Source organism: Camelus bactrianus, chromosome 26 (genome assembly GCF_048773025.1).
Source record: "Camelus bactrianus isolate YW-2024 breed Bactrian camel chromosome 26, ASM4877302v1, whole genome shotgun sequence".
Classification (NCBI taxonomy): domain Eukaryota; kingdom Metazoa; phylum Chordata; class Mammalia; order Artiodactyla; family Camelidae; genus Camelus; species Camelus bactrianus.
Genome location: NC_133564.1, coordinates 30138177 through 30147604, shown reverse-complemented (window position 1 = coordinate 30147604; position 9428 = coordinate 30138177). Strand labels below are relative to the sequence as shown.

The window sequence follows — 9428 nt, the reverse complement described above, 5'->3', positions numbered from 1 at the left end:
AGCACCTCAGAGGCAACAAGCATAACTAGCACCCAGACCTTGGTTCTCAACCCCATTCTCCAATAAAAGGAACCAGGGCTACTTGAAGAAATGGCTGATTCCAAGACTAGGGGCAGGAAATATACAAGATGAGCCCAGAACATCTTACAGGGCCAGGAGGTAAAGAAGCGATCAAACGTGAATGCAGGAAGTCACACCTTAGGGGAGCAGAGACTGACGATGAGGACCACTGTGGAAACCACTGGTGCCGGGGGGGGGACTGTAATTGATGAATTGCTGAGGGCTCAGTGTCAACAACTCTGAGAGTTTAAAACTCCAGGGGGACCCAGTCACGGGGGACCCCTACATCACTGTGAGATTTGCCTCCAGGGGCTCGACCAGATTCCCGCAGTAAATATCAGAGGAAAATCCCCTTGGGCTTCTGGCTGGGGTTGCGGAAGGAAACCATTTGACACCCGCCAGCATTCCGTTCTTCTTAACAAGGCCTCAGGGGAAATAGTTAATCAGAGCCTAACCTGCTGGGGAAGGGAGATTCTCAACTCCAGCCTTCCTCCCTTAGAGGCGCTGGAGGGAGCCTGGTGGACACCTGGATTTCTGCCCAGAGATACTGATGTTGGCTTTCTGACCTCCAGAGCTGTGAGAGAAGTGTCTGCTGTTTTAAGTGGCCAAGTTCATGGTCATTTTTAACAGCAGCCTTGGGAAACAAATACACCCTCCTGCTAAATTTCACCTCTTTTCATACAGACTTTTCTTTATCTGGTCAACAAAGCCACATGGATCTGTCAGGACCCTGGCAGGTAACACTGTCCAGTTTGAGAGTTTCATAAAGGGACCCTTGACAGAGGGCTGAGTAGAGTCTGGAGATGAGAGAGTGCCATTTTCCAGGGCTACCCGGTGGGGCAGGCACTGCTGCTGCCCTGGAGTTAGGGTTAGGGTTAGGGTCTAAGGGGCCAGAGGGACAGGGCTGTGTGACAGGAGTGTGGCCTTCAGTCAGAGGACACAACCAGCCCAGGCAATGGAGCAGGAAAGGAGCAAAGGGAATAAATATCCACGCCTCTGATCTCCTGCCCGTGGCCTCCACTGGCTGAACTTAAACTTGAAGCCAAATGCAAGGGTGCCATTCAGGTCAGCCCCCGGGACATAGAGGGGAGAGGAGAAGGCTGGGGAGGGGCTTTAGGGGCAAATGGAAACACCCAGCACCCCTGAAACTGTAACCCCACCCCCCAGACCACCCAGGCAGCAGGCTGGTTTTGTGGACCCAAGCTCCATGACCTTGGCCAAATTGCTCTTTAGCTAGGAGTCGGTCTCCTCACCTGTAACATGAAGAGTTTAGTCTGGAAAGTCTCCAAGATCCATTTCAGTCCTGAGGCTCATGGTTTTAGAAGCAGATCAAATGCCTCACCAGGCTACGGCTGCTACGTGCCTGGAGCCCTGACAGCTGTGTATTTACTAAAGCCTGTGCGAGCCTCTCTTTTCCGGAGACGCCCTTGGCATCTGTGCACAGAGGGGCTGCACACGTGGGCCACTGAGCCACCCAGGGGGGGAGCTGACCGCACTCATGCGGGGTATGCAGACGGCTCAGACATCCCCAAAAACCAGACGGGGCTCTGGACAACAAGCAGCCAGAGGCCAGGAGGCAGCAGAAAGGCCAGTCACTCAAGCTGCAGGCAGGTGGGCAGCCCGGGGCCCCCTGCTTGTTCCTGAAGAACACTCCAGGGACCTCAGCCCCCGACGGCGGCTGGTGCAGCCCTCAGGCTGGCCCGGAACTCGGCTGGCAGGCCTGGCACAGAGGTGGCTGTCAGCAACCACACAGCTGGTAATAATTAGCCAGCGAGTTAAGCTATGGAAAGTTCCAAGGGTCCAGAAGAGCCCCGCGTAGACCAGTGAACATACACCAAGCCCTTCTCTGTTGCCTTGGAACATTTTGTTCAGTATTGGGTCTGCTTTTCCAAATCCTCCCGTCTGCTTCTGTCTCTTGGGAACCTCTTTTTGTAAACAGAGGGTGAGGCTAAGGGAGCCCTCCAGGGTTGAAAGCACAGAGGGTGTGTACTTTCCTGTCTGTCTTGGGAGGCCTGGGAGATACCACAGATCTCCTTCCTTCCCCTGACCCCGCCCCTGGTCACTAAGCTAAGGCCTCTACAATCACTAATGACCCACGTGAGTCCTGGTTTATCGTGTAGGAAGGACCTATATTCCAAATCCTTATACCCTTCCCCACACTGCTCATGGATTCATAAATTCCATGGTCATCTTGTCTCCAGAGAAAGAAAGAAGGAGAGAAGGAAAAGAAAGAAAGGAAGGAAGGAAGAGAGAAAGGAAGAAAGAAAGAAAGAGAAAGAAAGAAAAAAAGAAAGAAAGGAAAAAAATTGATTCTTATAAACACGCACACATGTGGATAATGTGTGCTTTACGGTTGTTCAGTGAACGAAGGGCCTGAAGGCGTTACTAGCGATGGGGAAAGAAGGGGGAGTCTGCATATGAGACGCTGAGAAAGTGGGTGGAAAAGGGGACGCTAGGCAAGAGAAAAGAACAGACAGACAGACAGACAGACAGACAAAGAACTCTGAGCACCGAGGAAAGACGTCACCCACTTCATGCTGCTGCCGGGAGCTGTCTGGGTTGAGTCAATGCTATAAAGGTCTGGAGAATTCACATGCACAGCTCCTCCATCAAGTAACCCCAGACCCTCAGAAAGGAGCTTGTCTTTCCAGAATGGAGCAGGTAACAACTGGGGGGCTGGGTAGGGGGTGTCTGGGGAGCCTCCCGCCTCCAGAATGCTCCCTATTTGCTGCCACAGTGAAATCCGTCTCCCACTAGAGATGCACCTGTGCTCATCTGTTCATCACTTTCCAGTGGTTTGCTGACAGTCAAGCACGGGCCAAGGAGGGCCGGAGGGACAGCAACTAAGGGAATTCATTTTAGATAAGGGACACGAAGGGGGTTCAGTGCTAAGAGCAGCTCCATGGGAGGCTGCAGCTGGGGCCCCCTTTGTCTTGCCAGCGAGCAACCGAGATCCCTGCAGAAAAGGAGGGACAGATCCCTGGAGACAGCGGGCCTCTGGGAGCACAGGGAGAAGGGTGAAGTACAACTCGCTTCATGAGCTTCCCCACGCCTGGTCCCCAGACACAGTCTGCTGACCTCGGTGCGGCTGCAAGGAGCCTCTCCTGTCTGGTACCTTTGCATCTTCTGACCCCCTCCTCTCCAAATGCCTAAGAGGCTTGTGAGTTAATGCTCCCTCCGTCCCCTTCCAGATACAGCCCTCCTCAAACACGTAGAAAAGGCTTAAATCAGGGAGGATTAGATTTTTCCAAATCTATTTCATTATAGATTATTACAAGATATTGAATATATTTCCCTGTGCTATATACTAGGATTCTGTTATTTATCCATTTTATATATAGTAGTTAGTATCTGCAAATCCCATACTCCCAATTTATCCCTCCCTACTCCTTTCCCCCTGTAACCATAAATTTGTTTTCTATAAGTCTGTTTCAGTTTTGTAAATAAGTTCATTGTATCTTCTTTTTAGCTTCTACATATAAGTGGTATCATATGGTATTTTTCTTTCTCCTTCTCATTTACTTCACTTGGTATGATAATCTCTAGGTCCATCCATGTTGCTGCAAATGGCATTATTTCATCCTTTTTTATGGCTGAGTACTATTCCATTGTGTATATATACCACATTTTCTTTATCCAATCACCTGTCCATGGACATTTAGGTAGCTTCCACATCTTGGCTGTTGTAAATAGTGCTGCTATGACATTAGGGGCGCATATATCTTTTCAAATTAGAGTTTTTGTCTTTTCCAGATATATGCCCAGGTGTGGGATTGCTGGATCATATGATAAATCTATTTTTAGTTGTTTAAGGAACCTCCATACTGTCTCCATAAAGGCTGCACCCAAAATGTAAGATTTAAGAACCAAGACCCAACCAGACAGTCCTGAGTCAGAATCCCCACCCTATCACTTCACAGCCGTGTGGTTCTGTGCGTATCATTTCCTTCTCTAAGCTTTGTTATCCTTATTTGTAAACTAGGGATAACAGTAGTACGGTTGACCCTTGAATGACACGAGGGCGTTAGGGTCCACAACTCTCCCCACAGTCGAAAATCCAAGTGTAACTTTACAGCCAGCCCTCCGTATCCGAGATTCCACATCCGTGCATTCAACCAACCCCAGATCCTATAGGACTGCAAGTATTTATTGAAAATCCTTGTATACGTGGACCCATGCAGTTTAAGGTTCAACTGTATTCACCTGATAGATGGACATGAGGGTTAAAGAAGTGAGAAATTACATGTGAAGCACTGAGCACAACACCTAACTCATAAGAAGTGCTCAGTAAATGTCAGACAGTAATTATTTCTTGCCAACTTTTACTTCCAGTGAAGGTTGGCAAACTGGTGCACACTACTTTAAAAATCATTGCAAATTTAACCTAGACTTAGGCAGCGCTCACAGAGCTGTTCTTTGAAAAAAACCACAGAATTCTTTTGTAAGTCATGTTTTTTTCATCAGCTATATTTAGCTCTTAAATTTTATATCTCAGCTTGAAATCTTCAAGTCATCCTTCCAAAAATACAAGCGGTTCAGCCAGTGGCATTTACAAGTAAGGTATTTTGTTGTTTTTTTTTTTCCGAAATGACAATAGGTCAGAGGTGGGACTCATTTCCATAACTGCAAAGATAAATAAGTTATACTTTATTGAATCACTGGGTCCAATTTGGCAAAGCCCATCTTAAAGACTAGTTGTTTCTGTTTTTTTTAAACTTCGGAGAGAACACCTGAGCTCTTTCTCGTAGGTTCTACGCTGTCTCTTCTCAGGGACCCGCGGTCCTTCCTGGCTGGGGTCCAGGCACAGCCCTCCTCTCCCCAGCTCACAGTTAAATTGTTGGCTCCCATTTTACAGTCTCAAACACCAGTTACTTCTTATTTCCAGCCTGCCCCCCAACTACCTTCCCTAAGGTGAACCCAACCCTTTTACACATAATTACATATTTATTGAGTGCTTACTATGTGCCAGGCACAGCTCTACATGCTTTAGATGGACTAAGCCATCATAATACCATCTTTACGATAAAGTACTGTCATTACCAACCCTCTACACGAAATGTCGTTATCTTGATAATTTGACTAAGATGACTGAGCTAATTTGCGGCAAAGCTAGGATTTGAACCCAGGGAGTCTGGCAACAGAGCTGGTCCTTTCCCACTAAACCTCCCCACCTCTCAGGAGGGGTGAAGTTTCCCTGAGGCACAGCTTGGACAGGAATCCTGACTACTTTTTTAAAAAAAGACATTTTATTTATTTTGCTTGTGGGTTTTTGTTTTTGTTTTTTGGAGGGAGAGGTAATTAGGCTTATTTATTTAGTTACTTTAATGGAAGTACCGGGGATCGAACCCATGACCTTGTGAGTGCTAAGCATGTGCTCTGACTACTGAGCTATATACCCTTCTCCCCAGTCCCTGAATACTTTTTTCACAGCAGCACACTTCCTCCACGGAACGTTCTGTCCTGGCCCTGCCACTCTGTCCTCCCAGCCTATTCTCGGGGGACATTCTTTGCCAAAAATATGAAAGAAATGCACTCAGAACAATATCCCTCTTACCTCTGTCCAGTGGGGCTGCAAAAATATTCAAGGCAGCGTGGCTCAGACTTGGGGGATGGGGCTCCCATCCCACCTTCAGCACCAACTGGCTGGATGCCCTTGGTCAAGTCACGTAACACCTCCACCTTTGGACTGCCCGTCAGCAGAGCGGGGAATAGGGCTTTTGTGGGGATGACATGAGCTACTCTGCGTAACGTGCTCAGCACACTGCCTGGCTCAGTAAGTAAGCTGTCATCATAAAGGCAGATCAGTAACAGCTACTGTGATCATTGGTCACGCAACCTGTCACCGCGAGCAGAATCGAGCTCACAGTGACTTAAGACTGTCAGAAAAGATTCAAAGAGAGGCCAGGTTGGAACATGAGCGCTCTGGGGTCCTGGCCCTTGTCTGTCCCTGAACCTGAGGACCAGCTGCCTGAGACGGCAGAACTCATCTGCTGAGCCTGGTCGGTGCCGACCACTCCTGGGGGATTCCTGCGGCAGGAGATGGTCATGACGTGGGAGGCGATGGGGAGGGCCAAGTGAGAGCCTAGACAGGGCCAAGCTGGAGATCAGTCTGTAAATCAACGCCGTTCCATGAGCAGTTCTGTTCTGCCTGCATACAACATCACCTGTTTCAGGTGAGCAGTTCTGCAAATTGTTTTCAAATCTTTCAGCTGGTTGCCCCAACATGTAAGTCGGGTAGAGATAGAGCTGCTTTGCTGGGAGTGGGAAGAGGAGCCTCCTGGGCACCCACAGGCTCCCTGCTGAATTCTTCCCCAGAGGGGACCCTGCATCCCTTCTCAAGAGTGATGAGGTCCTTAGACCACAGTTTGAGAAACTTTTTTTTAAGGGAAAAAAATACATAGTCATCCCTGGGTTTCCCCGGGGCTGGGGTGGGGTTTGGTTCCAGGATGCTTGCAGATACCACAGTCCACTGATGCTCAAGTCCCTTATATAAAATGACATAGTAATTACATACAACCTATGCACATCCTGCACTGCATCCTCCCTTATACTTTAAGTCATCTCTAGATGACTTATAAAACCAAACACACTGTAAATCAGCTGTACTTCAATGTAAGTGCCATGTAAACAGTTGGAAATGCAATGTAAATGTTATGTAAATAGTTTCAGTGCAAACCCAAGTTTTGCTTTTTGGAATTTTCTGTAATTTCTTCCTTCCTTCCTTCCTTCCTTCCTTCCTTCCTTCCTTCCTTCCTTCCTTCAGGTTGGCTGAATCCACGCACACTGAACCTGTATACAATACGAACCCTGCCCTTAGGGAGCTTAGAGCCTAGTGAGCTGACACCTATGGGCTTGCACTGGCTGGCAAGTGAAATCCAATGTCCTCATTAAGGTACAAATCCTAACAAGGCACTCTTGGTACCTCCTACAGAACCCAGCCGCTTTTCAGTGGCAAGAGATCCCCCCCCCCCATCTACACTGCACACTCTGAGGACAGGGAGACCAGCCTGTATTGTTCACCTGCTTTAATAAAATAACCTTTTGAAATGAACATACCTCTTGCCACACCTCTGTGAGGTTGGAGTCATTACTGTCTCATTTTACAGATGAGAAAACTGAGGCTGAGGACACAGAACTCGTCCAAAGTCACCCAACCACAAAACCGGGCTGAGGATGTTAACATTCACCTCCTTTAGAGTGGTGCCTGGCACAGCCAGGGCTCAAAAAGAGTTCCTTACTGTCTTGTCTTGGGATCAACTGATAGGTCCTGACTGGGCTGGCCAGTTCACTCTCCTGTTTATTTCGCTTGTCAGAGAACAGTGCAAGGCAGTGTGCTGATAAGGAGCAAAATGTGCACTGCAGAGAAGTAAAGGCCATTGGAGTTCAGAGAAAGGGCATTTGAAATGCTTCATAAAATTTTGAACATTTGTGCAGAAGCCATGCTGAGTTCTCTGGGTCAGTCCAATCTCAGCACAGGCTGCCAAGGCTAGACTATCAGCAACCAGCTGCTGGGGCATGTCCCTAACGGAGACCAGGGTCACATGCAACCTTCCGGGTGGACCGGTTCGCTCTACCCTAGACGGACAGACATCCAAGTCTCCAGGCATCTGGGCTCTGCCCTTAAGCGCACAGCACTGGGACTCGTGCCACAGCCCCACGCGGGAGGAGCAGCTCCAGGGGTGTGTTCCCAGGACGGCGGGCGGGAGAGAGGGAAGCAGGGAGCATTTTGCCGGGGGAGGGGGGCAGAAGGACACGCGACCCAGGTCCTGGGGACATAACTAGACCCCAGCTCATCCAGGCGAAAATGCCTTTTCCTCAAGCTTCCATAGCGCTCCCTTCTTCCTGAATCCCTTCAGTGCTGAAGGTATTTACGAATTCCCCTTGACATTCCGGATTCCCTCCCCACACCCCTTCCCCCCAAAAAGAAAAAAAAATCTCGGAATCCCCAGAATTCAGCCCTAACACTTTCCACACCAGAACGCCAACAAAACGTGTGCTTTCAGGCGCCCAAGAGCCAAAGTTACATTTGGAAAGAGAGGGAAAAGAAATGCGTGACCTTCTCGGAGCCCACTCACCCACCACGCACACCCATCAGCAAGAAAATGCCCGCAGCCCGAGGCTGGAAGGTCAAGGTCCCCCCTCCCCCGCCCCGCTTTGCTCAATAGATGTCAGATGACCCAAGGACGTGCAGCCCCGGTTCCTACCTCGCGGGCGGCGGTCCCCGGGGCTCCTCTCTCCCGGTGGCGCCACCTGCTACCGCGGACCCTTCCTCTCCGCGCGCCGGGCCGGGCGCCGCGGCTCCGGGAGGGAGGGGCTGCGCGGGAGGAAGCGGAGGGCGGGCTCCGAGGTCGCCGAGGCGGGGAGGGGAGGGTCTCCGCACCGAGCGCTCGGTTCCAGGGGAAAGGATGTTTTGTAAGCTTCGGCTTGAAGGTCCTGGGGCAGGACAGGAAACATCCGCTGGGGCCGGGACCTCCGGGGAGAAGTCGGCTGCTCCCTCCCTTCCCAGGCAACTTCCCAAGCGCGCTCAGCTGCGCCGTCTGGAATGGAAAGCGCCGTCTTAATTTTGGTGCCTTTTCTTCCTTCCTCTTTCCTCCAGAACTTTTTTTTTTGGTTACTTAATGGAACGTCAGCTTCGTTCCTGACATGCTGGAAAATTTTTCCTCCGCCTGAACTTGGCTTAGGAACACTTTCCCCTTGTGAGAGAATTTCTCCTGTTACACATTTCAGCTTTAAAAAAAAAAGTAAGAGCTGTTTGTTTTGCCAACTTCTGTACTAGGGATATTTTTGGTGGGTTCCCCACTTCCGCGTTCCCCGAACCTCTGAATTCCAAGAAATATACACACCCACATCACTCTTGACTGTTTTCCCCCCCTCCCCTTCTAGTTAAAAAAATTACAGCACTAATCACTGACGGAAGATGTCAGTGAAAATGTCCTGGGGTTGTGGGTTCACAGGGTCCCGCGGGGGGTCGCCCTCCACGTGCGCACACCTCCGCCCACAGTAGAGCGTCTGTGCTGTTTTGTAAGCAGGAGTGACGATTGTCTTTAAGGCCCTCTTTTAGTTCTAGGTCTTTCTATGATGGAATCACAGAAATTGGTCTCCTTCCCAAATGGGGTCCAGTTCTAGCTGCAAACTCTGCCTCCTCGGCGCCCCACCCCCACCCTAGGGATGAGGCGGTAAGAGCTGGGGTGGGGGTGCATGAGGTGAGCAGACATCCTAAGATTCAGTTGTTGGCCATCGCCTGGAGGGGGGGCATGTCTGTGAACTGTCAAATGCCACCATAAATTGGGAACCTTTGGGGGTCCTCGTTGACCCCTGCAATAAAACACCGTGGTTCTCACAGTGCTAATTGGGGGATTTGTCCACAA

General features: G+C 49.8%; 1 protein-coding gene across 2 annotated transcripts in view; it reads right to left on the bottom strand.

The window, feature by feature from the left end:
• TACC1 (transforming acidic coiled-coil containing protein 1) overlaps positions 1-8563 on the bottom strand; it is a 94778-nt gene extending 86215 nt beyond the window's left edge. Inside the window, exon 1 of one of the 2 annotated variants that reach the window (XM_045518902.2) lies at positions 8265-8563. The gene's annotated coding sequence lies outside the window, so the exon portion shown is untranslated. The remainder of the gene's footprint in view (positions 1-8264) is intronic. The other variant, XM_010958089.3, reaches the window with a different exon arrangement.
• Between the last annotated feature and the right edge of the window lie 865 nt (positions 8564-9428).